Consider the following 17884-nt stretch of genomic DNA (forward strand, 5'->3'; position numbering starts at 1 on the left):
CTTTACCATAACATGCAAGAGCCTTCAAGGGCTGTAATCTTGCTCTACATTGAGTGAGGACATGATATATTTCTGCCTCTTCACTTTCACTAGTAAAGCCAATATACATTCCTAGATATTTATACTTTGACACTTTCTCAATAATTTTTCCGTTTAGAAAAACGGATTCAGTTCTTCTTCCTTTACATTCACACTTGGTTTTTTCTTCATTGATAACTAAGCCCATCTTTTGAGAAAGAACACTAAAATTATTTAATGCAATCTGCAAATTTTTGACAGAGTTTCCATGAAATATGATGTCATCTGCATAAATGATGGTTACAACTCCTTTGGGATAATTGTGTGAGGCTTTCTTGTTCATTAACACATTAAATAACATTGGAATCAATATTCCCCCTTGGGGAGTGCCTAGTTCAAGTGCTCTTTCCTCACACAAACATCCCTGATACCATACACAGATTCTCCTTCCATGCAAGTAGTCACCTATCTAGTGTAACAACTTTCCTGATACCCCTAGAGTAGCCAGTTCATTTATAACTACTTCACTGTGAGCTTTATCAAATGCTCCTTGTAAATCCACAAAAACTCTACATCTGTCTGCATCATTTGATAAACATTTTATAACACAGTCTGAAGTACATTTCCCTTCCAAAAAAAACAAATAAATTAGAAGATAGATTTTCCCCCACAATATATACAAGCCTATTTAATAATACTCTCTCCATCATCTTGGAAAAACAAGATGTTAAAGACACCGGCTTGTATCCACCAGTTGCCTTAGGGACAGGAATAACTATCGCTTTCTTCCATTCTGTTGGTAATCTACCTCTGCATAGCTCATGTTGAATAAATCTAATAATGGACTATTTTCCATACCAACTAAGCAGTTCAAAATTTCATAAGTCACACCATCTTCGCCTGGTGCTGTAGATTTTCCTTTTTTAACAGCATTTAATAACTCATCTTGAGTAATATCTACACATGTTACATCACAAATATTTAGAGCTGATGAAATAAATCTTCTTCTTTCATTTTGCCACTCATCTAATGCTTCTATTGTCCTGTTAGGCAGGGAGGCAACACTAGCTGCTTTAGCCCATTTGTCAACCAGTTTATTAGCTTCTTCCTCTGGATGAGGATGGCTAATAAAATTACTAATTTTTCCTCTAATTTTGTTAATATCCTGCCATATTTCTTTGAGATTTTTACTCTCCCCAATGTGCTGTGCAAAGTCTTGCCAATATTTCTCCCTTGCCTCCTTCCTAGCCTGCCCACATATTTTGGCTATATCCATGAAGATTTCTCTATCTTCTTCTCTTCTACCATTCTTTACCCAATCTTTATGTGCTGCCCTTAACATTTGTGTCCATCCCTTCAACATTTTGTCATTATAAAAGCTATCCATACAGACTGGTGTATAATTTCTGTACCATTTCTCTATATTTTGGGTAAACACTTCTGTGTCATCCTTGTTTAGTTTCAATCTCTTCCTTCTATATCTCACCTGTCTCTTCCCTAATGGTAATTGAACATACACAACAAAATGGTCACTGACTAGCTCCCTTATTATCTCACATTCTCCCTGGACTCCCTGACTGCTTATCATGCAAGCATAGTCTAACCTTCCTCCTTTAATATGAGTCACTTCCTCATTTCCTAACAAGTAAGCATCTGGGTGATCTTGTAAAAATTGCCAAAATTTTATACCATTACAATTAATTCTCACCATTGTTTGGAGTCTTGGATGTCGAGCATTAAAATCTCCTACAGTTGAGTCCAAAAACATGCAATCTGGTAAGAAGTTGAGGTCAAAACAGCCTCCAGAAATATACAAATTTGCTATGTTCAATTCTCCTTCCTTCAAATATAACTTTATACAGACACTTTCTATTCCTTGTACTCTACTCGGGCTTCCAACTAGTTCTGCTGGTATGGAATTCTTAATGTATGTTGAGACCCCTCTTATACCTTCACCCGAATAGAGATGAAATCCCTTATATCCAGACAGTTTAAGCAGGTCGCCTTTCCTGTCCCCAGTCTCTTGAAGGGTAATTATGTCAATATTATTTTTAAGGGTAAAGTAGTGTACATCTGTCACTCTATTTTGTAGACCATTAACATTCCAGGACATTATCTTAAGGCTAGCTAGATCCATGATTAATATTTACACATTTTATATCCTTTCCAATCAGATTCTTTAAGAAGGCCCAATCCTCCTGCACAGATTCCCATTTCCTCAAAAGTTTTTCTTTATCAGCATCTTTACACTTTACCAACACATTTTTAAAACTTTCAGTTGTTGCTCCCTGCACTACACAATCCTTTATTTTCCTCTCCTTCCCTTTAATACTTATTTTAAGCACTGAATTTTTCAAAAGCTTGAGCTCTTCACTTTCCTCTTTCCCTTCTAATTCTACATTATTCACAGCTTTGTTTTCCCTTTCTTTATTTATCACTGTATCAAGTCTTTTCTCTATCACTTCTATTTTCTGACCTAACTTTTGCAAAAGCTGAAACATCTTACGCACCTCTTCTCCCAGAATTTCTTGCACAGTTTTATCACTAACCTGGAGGGCTGCACCACTACTCTCACTTGCTACTTGTTTATTACTCTGTTTGTTCCTGGCATCAACAACTCTTCCGGCCGCAATCGCAGTCCTATCCTTCTTGAATCTTCATGCCAGGCATTCTCAGGGATCACTGTCTCCACTGTCTGTGTGTTCTCCTGCTGTCTTGTCACTGTCAGACCACAGCGTACTTCTTCAGTGTTCTCTGAATAATTCCTTTGTTGGTCACTTCTCATACGTGGCCTCATCTCGCATGCAATTGAACTAGCATTGTGAGTTTTACCACAATTACAACAACAAGGCTTCACTTTCTCTCCTGCATTGATCTTGTCCTTACAGTTGCTAGATTCGTGCTTCTCCCACAGAATCTACAACGTGGGTCCAGTTGACAGCTCCAGGCCTTATGTCCCCATCTGCAACACTTGAGACACATTATTGGTCCCTCCACATATAGTGCCACCTTCCTATACCCTGCTCCTGTGATGAACACTTTCTCTGGAACCTTTCCTCTCATTAGAGCAATAACCTGGCTTCTCTCTTCGCCCCTTATTAAATGCCTCTTGACCCAAACAAATCTTTCGTCATCCAATAAGTATTCTGGATCTAGTATTACTGGGTACCTGAAGATTATAACCTTTGTAAGTAGTATGTCGCTCTCCTCTGGCAAAACCATCAGTAATCCCTTGTACCCAACAGTTGTCAACAATTCCACAGCCTCCATGGTCCCCACTGTAAGATAAGGCTTGTGTGTGCCTTCTTTCAAAAGAGGCTCAAAGCTGCGATGCTCCCGTCCTAGTTGTACTGCCCATTTTAATTTTTCAAGGAAGGTCATCGGGCATGACTGTGGAAAAATTAATCTCTTCCTGACACGACCAACATTACCTTGTGTGTGTTCTTGTCTGCTTCCTTCAAATTCCATACTTTGCTCTGTTCTTGATCCATTCTCCACTATCTCCTTTCTGTTATTTCCATTATTATTACCACCCACACACGTTTTTTGTCCAAGATTTTTTTGTCTCTTCTCCTCTCTTACTTCTCCGCTTTCACTGTCCTCTTGCCAGCTTGTCTCCCTCATCCTTTTAGAACTTTCTTTCTTTTTCACTACCTCTTGTTGTAGCTGTATTTTCTCACTTTCGAACTTCCCTTGTGCTTCATCACTCGTATTAGACTCATCACTACTCAACTCAAGGTCTTCAAGAACTTCGTCCAATACTATCTTTTCTTTACTCTTCCATGTAGAGTTCTTAAGCGATAATTCACTTTCCATGGGGCAATGTTGACATCCCACAACACCCAGCCAGGAGTGATGGGACCCCGAGCAGTTATTTTCGTGTGGTAAACAGGTCCTTATACACAAGTAGGTAAGTCTATATATCCTTCAGATAATGTAATAGGCTCCAAAACATCCCAAATTTGGGAGCTAGCACTCACAGCTGTGTTTACCAGTGCCCGCCACCCAACCGAGCAGGAGCGTAGTCTTTGCTCGAATGAAGAATGTCTAATGAGATTACGAGAGGAAGGAGGGCCCAGCGGAGGAGTTACATACCTCCTCCTCCCCATCTCCCTTGCTCTGGCTGAGTTATGTGATTAAATCTCTTAACAGTCAAATGGTTAATATACGATGAATTGCTATATTAATACTCAATTCAAGTAGCTAAACAACTCTTTTCCATTGTAATTTTTTATTAGAATAAGCATTGCCGGATATGGTATGTAAAAGCAACACTAAATTCCCTTTAGTTACCGGACAAACCTTACGTTTGTTATTTTATTTTATATATTTATGGTTTTGGTTGCACTATATTTAAACGGGTGTTGTCGGCAGGAATGTATGGAACAACTTGTCGGGGTCCAGCATAACATCAGAGGCAATAAACGACACTATGACGTTGGCAGATCCTCTCTACACTCCCCAAGCAGATAGAAAAGTCAGAGTAGGAATATCATCATGAACGTTCACCAATTCTTTGCTCAAGAAGGTTCTTGCGAAACGATGGAAGAAAGAAGTTGTGTAGAAGACAGCCTCAGCAACTCCGGTCTCTATGACCACAGCGGAAAGAATCAAGGCAGAAGCAAAGAAATCGCCAGGCGGAGTAATATGTTCGCCAAGTGCCAGACCTTCACCTGTCGTAGGACAACTTGACTATTTTGATAGAGAATGCATCAGAAGAGAGCTCCTCTCGTTTTATGAAAGAGGTGAACTACCTACACTGTCAGCATTGTTGGAGAGGGTAAAGCAGCCTGTTTTATAGGGTCACAGAGTTCACTTTATAAAATAGTAAAGAAGCTGGGGTTCAAGTACATAGTGGCAGGAAAATCTTGATGGAGAAGGAGGACATTGTAGCTGCAAGAAACAAATACCTCAGATACATACAAAAGAACAGAGAAAGCTCTAATCCCCGTCCAGAGGTATATCTAGATGAAACCTGGATCAACCAGAATCAATGTGTTGAGCGGTGTTGGACTGTGAATGACGGATCAGCAGGACCCAAACTCAAATCAGGAAGAGGAGCGAGGTTTATCATCGCGCATGCTGGTGGTCGTCAGGGATTCATACCCGGAGCTCTGTTGATGTTTAGGTCCAAGAATGGAGCCAAGGGTGACTGCCACGATTCAATGGATCATGGACGGTTTAAGGCCTGGTTTAAAGAGCAACTGCTCCAAAACATCCAAGGAGGATGTTAAGATCATTAACATCATTAATAAAGTACCGACGAGTAGCAGCAAGAAGTGTGAAGTAGTGCAGTGGCGAGGATCAAATAACATCTGTTATGATCCTTCCTTCACAAAAGTAGAATTACTTCCGGTCTGCAAACAGCAAAAAGAAAAACAGGAATATGAAATAGATCAAATAGCGGACACAAATTACGCAGACCACCACCTTACCACTGCAGGTTGAGGGAATTACAAATGAGGCAATCCAACACAACCCCAGAACATTGGCAAAACTGTATAAGACATACATTGAAAATAGAAGATGAATGTAGAGCCAAAGATACAGCTCTAATTCACTTGCTTGAACATTTTGTAATTAACTTGATCTCAGATGAAAGTAGTGAGGAAGATAACAGTAGTAGTGAAATGATTGTGGGAGGATAAGGCGCTGTCATTGTGATGGAGGGATGAATTATACTGTAGTGCAATAAAGTTGTCAGTTAAGTCTTAGCCGCAGTTTTATAATATTCCAGCATTATCTTCTGAGAGAGAGAGAGAGGGGGAGAGAGAGAGAGAGAGAGAGATTAAAGCATGGTCACGATATAACGTGGGTATGGTGAAGCACAGAAGGAAGAGATTCATTTGGAGGAGGATATAAAATTGAGTTACCCGGCGGGAAGAAATACAGAGATAACCGGGTAACTTAGAAGGCATGAACATAAATGGCGTAGACTACGAAAGGTTGAAAGTGACTGGAGGCATGAAAGAATACGGAGGTGGAATACAAGTACAGGACATGAGACGAAGAGAGAGAAGGAAAGGTAGACCTATGTTGTTTATCAGTGGGGAAGGGGAGATGAGTGTAAATTTGTTGTATATTTATTCTCACATTTGCTGTAACTGTAGATATTATCAGATATAACTATATTATAGCTGTATGCCAAAATTAACTGAAATTTTCACTGAAGAAATCTTGTCGTGAACTCGGGAACAAGAGAAAGAGAAAATTGTTTTGCGAACAATTACTCTTCTCTGAGCTCTTGGTTTTATTTTTCTCTTTACAGTTGGTGGTCTTACAGGAGTAGTTCTTGCTAACTCATCTATTGATATTATTCTTCACGACACATATTATGTTGTTGCTCACTTTCATTACGTTCTATCTATAGGTGCAGTTTTTGGCATCTTTGCAGGAATCGCCCACTGATTTCCCCTATTTACGGGCTTATCTATAAATCCTAAATGGTTAAAAATTCACTTTTTAACTATATTTACAGGAGTAAATATCACTTTCTTCCCACAACATTTCTTAGGATTAAATGGAATACCACGACGATACTCTGACTATCCTGACGCATTCACCGCATGAAATGTTCTATCTTCAATTGGATCAATAATTTCTCTTGTAGCCGTTCTTAGATTCATTATTATTGTATGAGAAGCTTTGGTAGTTAAACGAACAGTTATATTTTCTTTATTCTTACCTACTTCGATTGAATGACAGCATGCTTATCCTCCAGCTGATCACAGTTATATAGAAATCCCTATAATCACTAACTACTAAAATGACAGATAGATGTGCAGGATTTAAGCTCCTGTTAGGGAAAATTATTTCCTTTTAGTAATGGCAACATGAGGTCACCTAGGATTCCAAGACAGTGCGTCACCCCTTATAGAGCAACTTATTTTCTTCCATGATCATACTATGGTAGTATTGATTTTAATTACTACTTTTGTTGGTTATATAATAGCCGCTATATTTCCTAATGCTTTTGTTAATCGTTTCCTCCTTGAAAACCAAACAATTGAAGTAATTTGAACAATTCTTCCTGCTATTATTCTTATTTTTATTGCTCTCCCTTCACTTCGGTTACTTTATCTTCTAGATGAAGTTAATAACCCTAGGATCACTCTTAAAACAATTGGACACCAATGATATTGAAGGTATGAATACTCAGACTTTCTGCAAGTAGAGTTTGACTCCTATATAACTCCATCTAACGAACTAGATTTATCTGGATTTCGACTTTTAGACGTAGACAACCGAACTGTATTACCTATAAACACACAAGTTCGAATGTTAGTCACCGCTGCTGATGTTATTCATTCTTGAACTGTCCCAGCTCTGGGAGTAAAAGCAGATGCAATTCCCGGCCGTCTTAACCAAATTAGATTTATGGTTAACCGACCAGGATTGTTTTTTGGGCAATGCTCAGAAATTTGTGGAGCAAACCATAGATTTATACCAATTGTAGTAGAAAGTGTGTCAGTCTCAGCTTTTTTAAATTGAATCTCCTCCTCATCCGATCTATCACCCGATGACTGAAAGCAAGTATAGGTCTTTTAAACCTATCATAGTAGAGGCGCCTACTTCTGGTGGAAAAAGTTAGTTAATTAATAATATGAGCTTGTCAAGCTCAAGTAATTCCACTGGAATACTTTTTGATGCCTCACATAGCACCTCTTTTATGATTAAATCTATTTTTTATATTTCTTATTGGGTTTCTTTTGTTTTTTATTCTAAACTATTTTATAAAATCTCCACTTAAAATGTCCCCTTCAATTGAACTAAAAGCTCAACACCAAAAAACCTGAAAATGATAACAAGACTATTTTCTATTTTTGAACCTTCTTCAAGAATCTTTTCATTATCAATCAATTGATTATCAACTTTTGTTGGGTTACTTTTTATTCCTTACCTTTATTGAGCGGCTCCCTCACGTTGAGCACTAGTTTGATCCAAAATTATGCAACTTCTTCACAATGAATTTCAAGCAATTTTAGGGCAAGCCACTAAAGGTTCAACTATTTTATTCATTTCTTTATTTAGATTTATTATATTCAATAACACTCTCGGGCTTCTCCCGTATGTATTTACTAGATCAAGACACCTTGCGATAACTCTTACGCTTGCTTTACCTTTATGACTGACTTTTATTGTATTTGGTTGAATTAACCATACCCAACACATGCTTGCTCATATAGTTCCCCAAGGAACACCAGGGCTTCTGATACCATTTATAGTGTTAGTAGAAACTTTAAGAAATATTATTCGACCAGGAACTTTAGCCGTTCGACTAGCAGCTAACATAATTGCAGGACATCTTTTGTTGACACTTTTAGGCAATATAGGCCCTTCTTTGTCTTTGACTTTAGTGTCGTTTTTAATATTAGCTCAAATTCTTCTTTTAATACTAGAATCTGCTGTTGCAATAATTCAATCGTATGTATTTGCTGTCCTAAGGACTTTATATGCCAGAGAAGTTAACTAATGTCATCATCACACGGACACCACGCTTACCACTTAGTTGATATAAGACCCTGACCTTTAACAGGGTCAGTGAGAGCCATAATACTAACCACAGGGCTTGTTAAATGATTCCACCAATTTAACATAGACTTGCTCCTGCTAAGATTTTTAGCTACTATTTTAACAATAATTCAATGATGACGAGATGTAACACGTGAGGGGACCTACCAGGGGCTCCACACCCAAGTTGTAATAAAAGGGCTTCGTTGAGGGATAATTCTTTTTATTGTATCAGAAGTGTTGTTCTTTTTTTCTTTTTTTTGGGCATTTTTTCATAGAAGACTTTCTCCAACAATTGAAATTGGAATATGTTGGCCACCAGTTGGTATCCAACCTTTTAATCCTTTCCAAATTCCGCTTTTAAATACAACTATTCTTTTGTCATCAGGGGCTACCGTAACATGAGCCCATCATGCTATTACAAGGTCAAATCACTCAGAAGCAATTCAAAGTCTTGCTTTAACTATTTTTTTAGGATTATATTTTTCAGCTCTTCAAGCTTTCGAATATGTAGAAGCTTCTTTTACAATTGCAGACTCTGTCTATGGATCTACTTTTTTTGTAGCAACTGGTTTCCATGGGCTTCATGTTATCATTGGGACTTCCTTTTTAGCTGTTTGCTTCTACCGACTTTATAAATGTCAGTTTTCTTCAGACCATCATTTTGGTTTTGAAGCAGCTGCTTGATACTGACACTTTGTAGATGTTGTTTGATTATTTTTATATATCTTTATCTATTGATGAGGAGGTTAATTAATGTTTTAATATAACAAGTATATTTGGCTTCCAACCAAAAAGTCTAGAATTTCTAGAAAAATTAATTTTCATTATATTTATTGTAGTTTCAACAACTTTTGTAATTAGATATGTAGTTATAATCCTTGCCTCGATTTTGTCAAAAAAACTTATTACAGATCGAGAAAAAAATTCCCCATTTGAGTGCGGATTTGATCCTAAAGGCTCAGCACGACTTCCTTTTTCTTTACGATTCTTTTTAATTGCAGTTATTTTCTTGATTTTTGATGTAGAAATCACTCTTTTACTTCCCCTTGCTTCAATTATTCATTTAACAAACATATTTTCTTGGGCCCTTACTGGGGTTTTATTTTTATTAATTTTGCTTTTTGGACTTTACTATGAATGACACCAAGGTGCCTTAGAATGATCTTATTAGAGCTATATTCAATTTATGATTTATGAGTTGCATTCATAAGGTGTTTTTTATAAACTAGCTTTAAGATTAAAAAGCGAAGTATTGCACTTAGTTTCGGCCTAAGCTTTGATCTGTTACAGGTCTTTAATCTTTGAAAGAAGCCAAAATAGAGGCCCATCACTGTTAATGATGAAACTGGATTTTTTATCCCTTTCAAGGAAATATTTATGCCAAAAAAAGAAGCTTCTAACTTCATTTTAAGCGGTTGAATTCCGTTTATGTTTCTTTTTTATAGTGTAAATAACACGCTACATTTTCGTTGTAGAACTGAAGTACTAACTTCTAAAAATTTTGATTAGTTACAAAAAAATTAGATTTTGGTTATGAAATTGTTACTTACAGGCAAATTTGCCACCGTTGCTGCTTCAAAGCAAAATTCTAATCTTAAATTATATAAGTAAATTATGATAAAAAATACAACAATTACTCAGAATAAAAACCTTTTTATATAAATCCTTACACTTCTACTTTGAGAAACTTGAAGGTACCCTGATTGATGTATAACATTAGAATACAAACCTTGACCCCCAAAATGTTCGGATCATCCATAATCACCAACCTTCATACATGCGCCCGCAGTTTTTAACCTAACGTGACTCAAATTAAATGTAGATAAGAAAGGTATAAACCACATAGACCCTATAAACACAACTTTGCTATAACTTTTTAATCTACGTAACCTATAGTTTACACTTATAATATTTAAAAGGTAACCAATTAAAGCCCCTAACACTCTTAATGCTAAAGCCAACACTTTAAACGTGAAAGTTAAACAAATTATATATGATTCAGGGAAAATCACTCAAGACAAAAAGGCTCCGCCCGTGACACCGCCAATCCTCAATCTTATCATTGATCTAGTCATAACAACACTTTTATCGTTAACTTGACTCATCCTCCTTAAATTAAATAGGCCCGTCAAACTATAATAAACTAAACGAAATCTATAACAAACAGTTAATCCTGTGGCCAAAGCATATAAAATGAAAGCTAATAAATTAATATTTCTTATAAAAGCCACTTCTAAAATTAAATCTTTAGAATAAAATCCTGCCAAAAATGGTATTCCACATAAAGCTAAATTAGCCAAATTTATACAGGTTCTAGTTAAAGGTATTCTAAAAACTAATCTTCCTATACAACGGATATCTTGGTATTCTTTTACAGCGTGAATAACTACTCCAGCACATATAAATAAGAGTGCCTTGAATAAAGCATGAGCTAACAAATGGAAAAAAGCTAAATCAGCAAAACCAAGAGCTAAAATCCTTAATATCACACCAAGTTGGCTTAATGTTGATAAAGCAATAATCTTTTTTAAATCATACTCGAAATTAGCCCCTAATCCTGCTATAAATATTGTCAGACAAGAAATAATTAATAAAACAGATTGAGCTTCTGATCCTATTAAAGCTGGACTAAAACGAATTAATAAGTAAACACCTGCCGTAACTAGAGTAGAAGAATGAACTAGTGCAGACACTGGAGTAGGAGCTGCCATGGCAGCTGGGAGCCAAGCAGAAAAGGGGATTTATGCCCTTTTTGTTATAGCTGCTATGACAACTAAACATTTTATTAATAACAAATTAGAATCCCTTATGTATCTTCTGTACAAAATAAAATTTCAACCCCCTGCTATAAATATTAAAGAAATTCTAAGAAGAATAGCAACGTCACCGACCCGGTTAGACAAAACTGTTAGTATTCCTGCATTTGCAGATTTTTCATTTTGGTAAAAAATAACTAATGCGTATGATACTAAACCTAGCCCGTCCCAACCTAACAACATTCTAATTATATTTGGCCTTACAATTAAAGCACCTATAGATAATACAAAAGCAAGAACTAAGTATATGAAGCGATTAAATCTTTTGTCTCCTTCTATATAATCACCTCTGTAAAATAACACTATTGAAGAGATAAAAAGTACAAATCCTAAAAATATGAAAGAAATTCAATCAAAAATTAAAGTCATTACGACTGAAGAAGAATTTAAAGTTATAATTTCCCATTCAATTATTGTCACACTGTTATAATATAAACTTATAAGAGACAACAAAATGCAACTAAAAGCTCTTCTACATAAAAATACCAACCTAGTTAAATGTATAGTAATATATCAAATCACGGTTTAAAATAAATAACTTATAATTTCGGCACCACAAACCAACGTTTTTATTAAACTATTTAAACTAAAATCTTGGTAAAATTATAGCCGTTTTTACAATAAGAACATTTAAAGGCAATCAATGTAATATTAAAACTAAGTATTCAGAAACTTTTCCCGAACAACAAGAAAACAATGAATTAAAAAACAACCCATGCTGTCTTATCGAATATATGTATAAAGTGTATGCAGCTCTAAAAAAAGACAGTAAACCAATCCCAAACATGCTAAGTTTTCTTCACCTTACTACACTTAAAATTAGTCTAATTTCTCCTAATAAATTAATTGTAGGAGGAGCTGCTATATTACCAATTCTTAATAAAAATCACCACAATCCCAAACTAGGTATAAAATTCAATAAACCTTTATTCACCAATAATCTTCGACTTCCTAAACGCTCGTAAACTATGTTAGCAAGACAAAAAAGTCCAGACGAACATAATCCATGTCCTACCATAATTACTACAGCTCCAGTTTGACCCCATCAACCAAAAACCACTAGTCCTCTCAATACCAAGCCTATATGGGCTACTGAAGAGTAAGCAATCAATGACTTAATGTCTACTTGACGTAAACATATAAATCTTACAATTACCCCACCTAAAATTCTAACACTAACTCAAAATCAAGAAAATATTTTATTTACTTCAGGAAATAAAAAGAGAACTCGAATCAAACCATAACCACCTAATTTTAATAAAACACCAGCCAAAATTATAGATCCAGCTACAGGAGCTTCAACATGAGCCTTAGGAAGTCATAAATGAACTAGATATATAGGAAGTTTTACTACAAAAGCAAAAATTGTACAAAAATACCACATAAAAGTAATAAAATTAGATCTTTCAGCACATGGGACTAAACCTATCGTTAGACTGCCACCCAATCTATAAAATCTTAATAGAGAAACAAGCAAAGGCAAAGAAGCAAACAATGTATAAAATAACATATAAACTCCAGCCTGAATTCGCTCAGGTTGGTAACCCCAGCCTAAAATTAAAATTAAAGTGGGAATTAAAGATCTTTCAAATCTAATATAAAACAAAAGATAATCTGTTGCTGAAAACGTTAAAAGCAATGCTAACAGCAATAGTAAATTTACAACTAAAAACCCCCTAGGAGAGTTATTTGTTTTTTTAATTCTTTGACTTGCACAAATAACTAGAGCCATAATCCATATTCTTAATATAATTAGAATAAAACCTAAATGATCAGAACCTAATCTTAATCCCAACCCCGAAACAGAAAAGTCATGTCCTATAAAACACCTAAAAATAAAACACATTAAAAATAAAGAAATTTGAATAAACCACCACTCTTTAACAAACGCAATCAATAAGATATTTATAAAAATGAACTTTAACATTGTAGTGTTCTAAAACTTCTGAAGCAATCATTACCATGAGTCCGCACAATAGAAATCAATAAAGAAAGACCCAAAGCACCCTCACAAGCTGCTATAGTTAAAAAAAATAAAGTAAAATAAGCTTCGATTCCTACTTTAGCTAAACAAATTACTATGACTCAAAAAATGCCTAATATAATAAATTCTAAACTTAGAAGGACTCTTAGTAAATGTTTTCGGTTAGAAACAAAATTTCATAACCCACAGAAAACAACGACAAGAGGAACAAAAATAAATATTAATCTAAGAATTGACATTAGTTTTAATAGTTTAAACCAAAACTTTGGTCTTGTAAACCAAAAATGAAATTTATTTTCTTAAAACTTCAGAGAAAAAAGTAAACTTTTATCTTTAATTCCCAAAACTAATATTTTATTAAACTACTCTCTGAAATCTTATTTTTCATTCTTCCTCTTATTTTTGTAACTTCATTACTTTTCACACGTCTTATTCATCCTCTATCTATAGGTCTCACATTATTGATACAAACTGTTATGATTTCGCTTGCTGCAGGGTTGAACAACAATTCTTTTTGATTTTCATACATTCTTTTTCTTATTTTTTTGGGGGCTTTATTAGTGTTATTTATTTATGTTGCCTCACTTGCTTCTAACGAGCCATTCAAATTCTCAGCTACAGCTTTAATAGTTATTTCAAGATTTTCTTTATTTTTGACAGTTTTTATAATACTAAAAGACCCTCTTTATATTACTCCTGATATTTCTATTATTAGATCAGCGATTTCTTCAGATATGTTTTCACTTGATACCACCTCTACTCTAGTAAGAACTATTTATAGACCACCAACAATATCTTTTACTTTATTTATAGTTCTTTATCTCCTATTGGCTCTTATCGTTATTGTAAAAAATTTTAATCTTTATTCAAGACCACTTCGACTATCCTATTAATGACGACACCTATTCGCAAAAGCCATCCCCTTTTTAAAATTGCTAACGGAGCTTTAGTAGATATACCTATTCCAAGAAATATTTCAACATTCTGAAATTTTTGATCTTTACTAGGCTTGTGCTTAGTTGTCCAAATTGTTACTGGTCTTTTTCTTGCTATACACTATACTGCTCATATTGATTTAGCTTTTTCTAGTGTTGCCCATATTTGTCGAGATGTAAATTACGGGTGACTTCTTCGTACACTCCATGCTAATGGGGCTTCTTTTTTCTTTATTTGCCTTTACTTACATATTGGACGTGGTATGTATTATGGATCCTACTTATTTTTTCATGCTTGAATAGTGGGTGTTGTTATTTTATTCATAGTTATAGCAACAGCTTTTCTAGGTTATGTTTTACCTTGAGGTCAAATATCTTTGAGGTGCAACAGTTATTACTAACCTTTTTTCTGCTATCCCTTATATTGGGACTGAACTTGTACAATGAATTTGAGGTGGATTTGCAGTTGATAATGCAACGCTAACTCGATTTTTTACAATTCATTTTTTATTACCATTTTATTATCCATATCTTATTTATTCATCAAACTGGAGCTAACAACCCACTTGGAATTGCAAGACATATTGATAAAGTTCCATTTCATCCTTATTTCACTTTTAAAGATGTTGTTGGGTTTATAGTTATACTGACCGCATTAATTTTATTAACTCTTCTAAATCCCTACCTTCTTGGAGATCCTGACAACTTTGTCCCAGCTAATCCACTAGTTACACCAGCACACATTCAACCTGAATGATACTTTTTATTTGCATACGCTATCTTGCGGTCAATTCCAAACAAATTAGGAGGAGTAATCGCCCTGGCTATATCAATCGCAATTTTAATAATTTTACCTTTTACCCATACTTCTAAATTTCGAAGATTAATTTTTTATCCTTTAAATCAAATTTTATTTTGATCTTTAATTGCAATTGTTATTCTTCTAACCTGAATTGGAGCTCGACCTGTTGAAGATCCTTTTGTTATTACAGGGCAAATTCTAACAGTAGTATATTTCCTTTACTACATTGTCAATCCTCTTTCACTTTTATTGTGAGATAAACTGCTTGATTGATAGTTTAGTTTATTTAAAACAGATGTTTTGAAAACATCAATAAGGACACTAAAACGTCTTAACTATCGTAACATTTTCAATATACTAAATTAGTTATAAACTAAATTATAGAACAATAACATAGTATTTTTATCTCCATGAAAAAAATTAAATAATTAAGAGAAACTGGTAAAAATCTTTTTCAAGCTAACCCTATTAACTTATCGTAACGAAGACGAGGGAGAGTTCCTCGAACTCAAATAAACGCAAATCTTACTCCTACCAACTTTGCATAAAAAAAGGGACTAGAAGGCCCTCCACCTAAAAATAATAATGCGAACAGCGCTCTTATAAACAAAATTCTAGCATACTCAGCTATGAAAATTAAAGCAAAACCACCTCTTCTATACTCAGTGTTAAACCCAGACACTAATTCTGATTCGCCTTCCGCAAAATCGAAAGGAGTTCGGTTTGTCTCAGCTAAACAAGAAGCAAACCAAATTAAAGCTAACGGCAATGTGACCCATAAAAATCACACACTTTCTTGATATAAATTAAAAAGTTCTAAACTAAAACCTCCAACTAAAAAAATAAAAGAAAGCAAAATTAAAGCAAGACTAACTTCATAAGAAATAGTTTGAGCAACAGCCCGGAGCCTACCTAACAAAGAATATTTACAATTAGAAGCTCAACCAGCTCTTATAGTTGAATAAACACCTAATCTTAAACAACACAAGAAAAAAAGTACTCCTATATTCAAGTTTATTATTCCAATTTCATAAGGAATTACTAACCATACAATTAATGCAGTAAACAAACTAAAAACAGGTGAAGCATAATATGGAAGAAAATTAGATTTTACAGGTACCGTTTGCTCTTTAGTAAATAACTTCACAGCATCCGCAAAGGGTTGTAGCAGTCCAATAAAACCAACTTTATTTGGTCCTTTACGAATTTGAATATACCCTAAAATTTTACGTTCTAACAAAGTAACAAATGCAACACCCACAAGAACACAAATAATTAAAATTAAATAACTCACAAATATAACTAAAGCCATCACAAACTGTTTTATTCAAACATTTTTGAATAAATGTTTATTACTTATAGAAAACTCTATCTAATTCGATCCTAAGTCTAACGCATCACATCTGCCAAAGTAATATAGTTAATCTACACTTAAAAATTATTTTAATTACTAAATCCTTTCGTACTAAAGTAATTTTTGTTTTCTTAAAAGATAGAAACCAACCTGGCTCACGCCGGTTTGAACTCAAATCATGTAAAAATTTAAAGGTCGAACAGACCTACCTCCACAACTCCTACGCCATGGCGAATTTTTAATTCAACATCGAGGTCGCAAACTTTTTTGTCGATATGAACTCTCAAAATAAATAACGCTGTTATCCCTAAAGTAACTTAAATTTTTAATCAACAACAAGGATCATTACACACAAATATCTCTGTATTTTAAATTTAAACAGTTACAAATTATATCATCGTCGCCCCAACGAAATAATTTAGTATATAAATAATATTAAACTTTCAACTCATCTAATTATATACTAAATTATTTAGCTTTATAGGGTCTTATCGTCCCTTTAAAATATTTAAGCCTTTTCACTTAAAAGTCAAATTCAATTTTTGTGTTTGAGACAGTTTGCTTCTTGTCCAACCATTCATACAAGCCTCCAATTAAGAGACTAATGACTATGCTACCTTCGCACGGTTAAAATACCGCGGCCCTTTAGTTTGATCCCAGTGGGCAGGTTAGACTTTATAAACCATCATATAGACATGTTTTTGATAAACAGGCAGAAGCCTTATTTGCCGAGTTCCTTAACCCACACCAATCAATATTTAAAATTTATTAATTTTTTAATATTTTACTATTTACAAAATTTTCTACTAATAAAATCATTTTATCTATAAATACAAAGATTATCAACATTTTTAGATACAACTACAAGAAGAATATAAATAACTTTAACTCAAAAATTAGTTAAAACACTTTACTCATATGGCTACTTCTAAGCCTAATTCAACTATTAAATAAATTTCTTCTATACTTTTTTATATTTTGAATAAGAAGCTCAACCCTCCTATTCTTACATTTAACTTTCCTTAAATATTAAAACTGAATTAAATTCATTTCTCTAAAAACCAGATATCAAAGGAATCGTTTAACATTTCATCACTAAATTAATATTAAAGATATTTATGCCACAATAACCTTTTTATCAATTTAGCTCTTCCTTTTTCGGGATCAAAAAACTACTTTTAAAATTTTAATTTTCCCTGATACACAAGGTACAAAAATTTACTTTTGCTTTCTTATTATTAAATTTTCATTTATTTCACTATTCTTTTACAATACTTTTAACTCTAGCCTTTATCTCAGTTTTCGATTCAAAATTTTAGATTTCTACTTACTTCTTTTATATAAAAATATTTTTCTCATTTATATTCTAACACTAAATAACAATAGCAAAGATTTATAATACTCAAAATATAATCGATTTGCACGATAAACCTCAACGTAAGTGAGATGCTAAACTATAAA

General features: G+C 34.2%; 3 pseudogenes; 2 read left to right on the forward strand and 1 right to left on the reverse strand.

Annotated features, from left to right (window-relative positions):
* Positions 1-6258: 6258 nt before the first annotated feature.
* LOC121861608 lies at positions 6259-7531 on the forward strand (annotated as a pseudogene).
* Positions 7532-8475: 944 nt separating this feature from the next.
* On the forward strand, positions 8476-9287 carry LOC121861607 (annotated as a pseudogene).
* Positions 9288-15438: 6151 nt separating this feature from the next.
* LOC121861606 lies at positions 15439-16494 on the reverse strand (annotated as a pseudogene).
* Positions 16495-17884: the final 1390 nt, after the last annotated feature.

The sequence above is a fragment of the Homarus americanus genome, unplaced genomic scaffold (assembly GCF_018991925.1).
Source record: "Homarus americanus isolate GMGI-L3 unplaced genomic scaffold, GMGI_Hamer_2.0 scaffold972, whole genome shotgun sequence".
NCBI classification, from domain to species: domain Eukaryota; kingdom Metazoa; phylum Arthropoda; class Malacostraca; order Decapoda; family Nephropidae; genus Homarus; species Homarus americanus.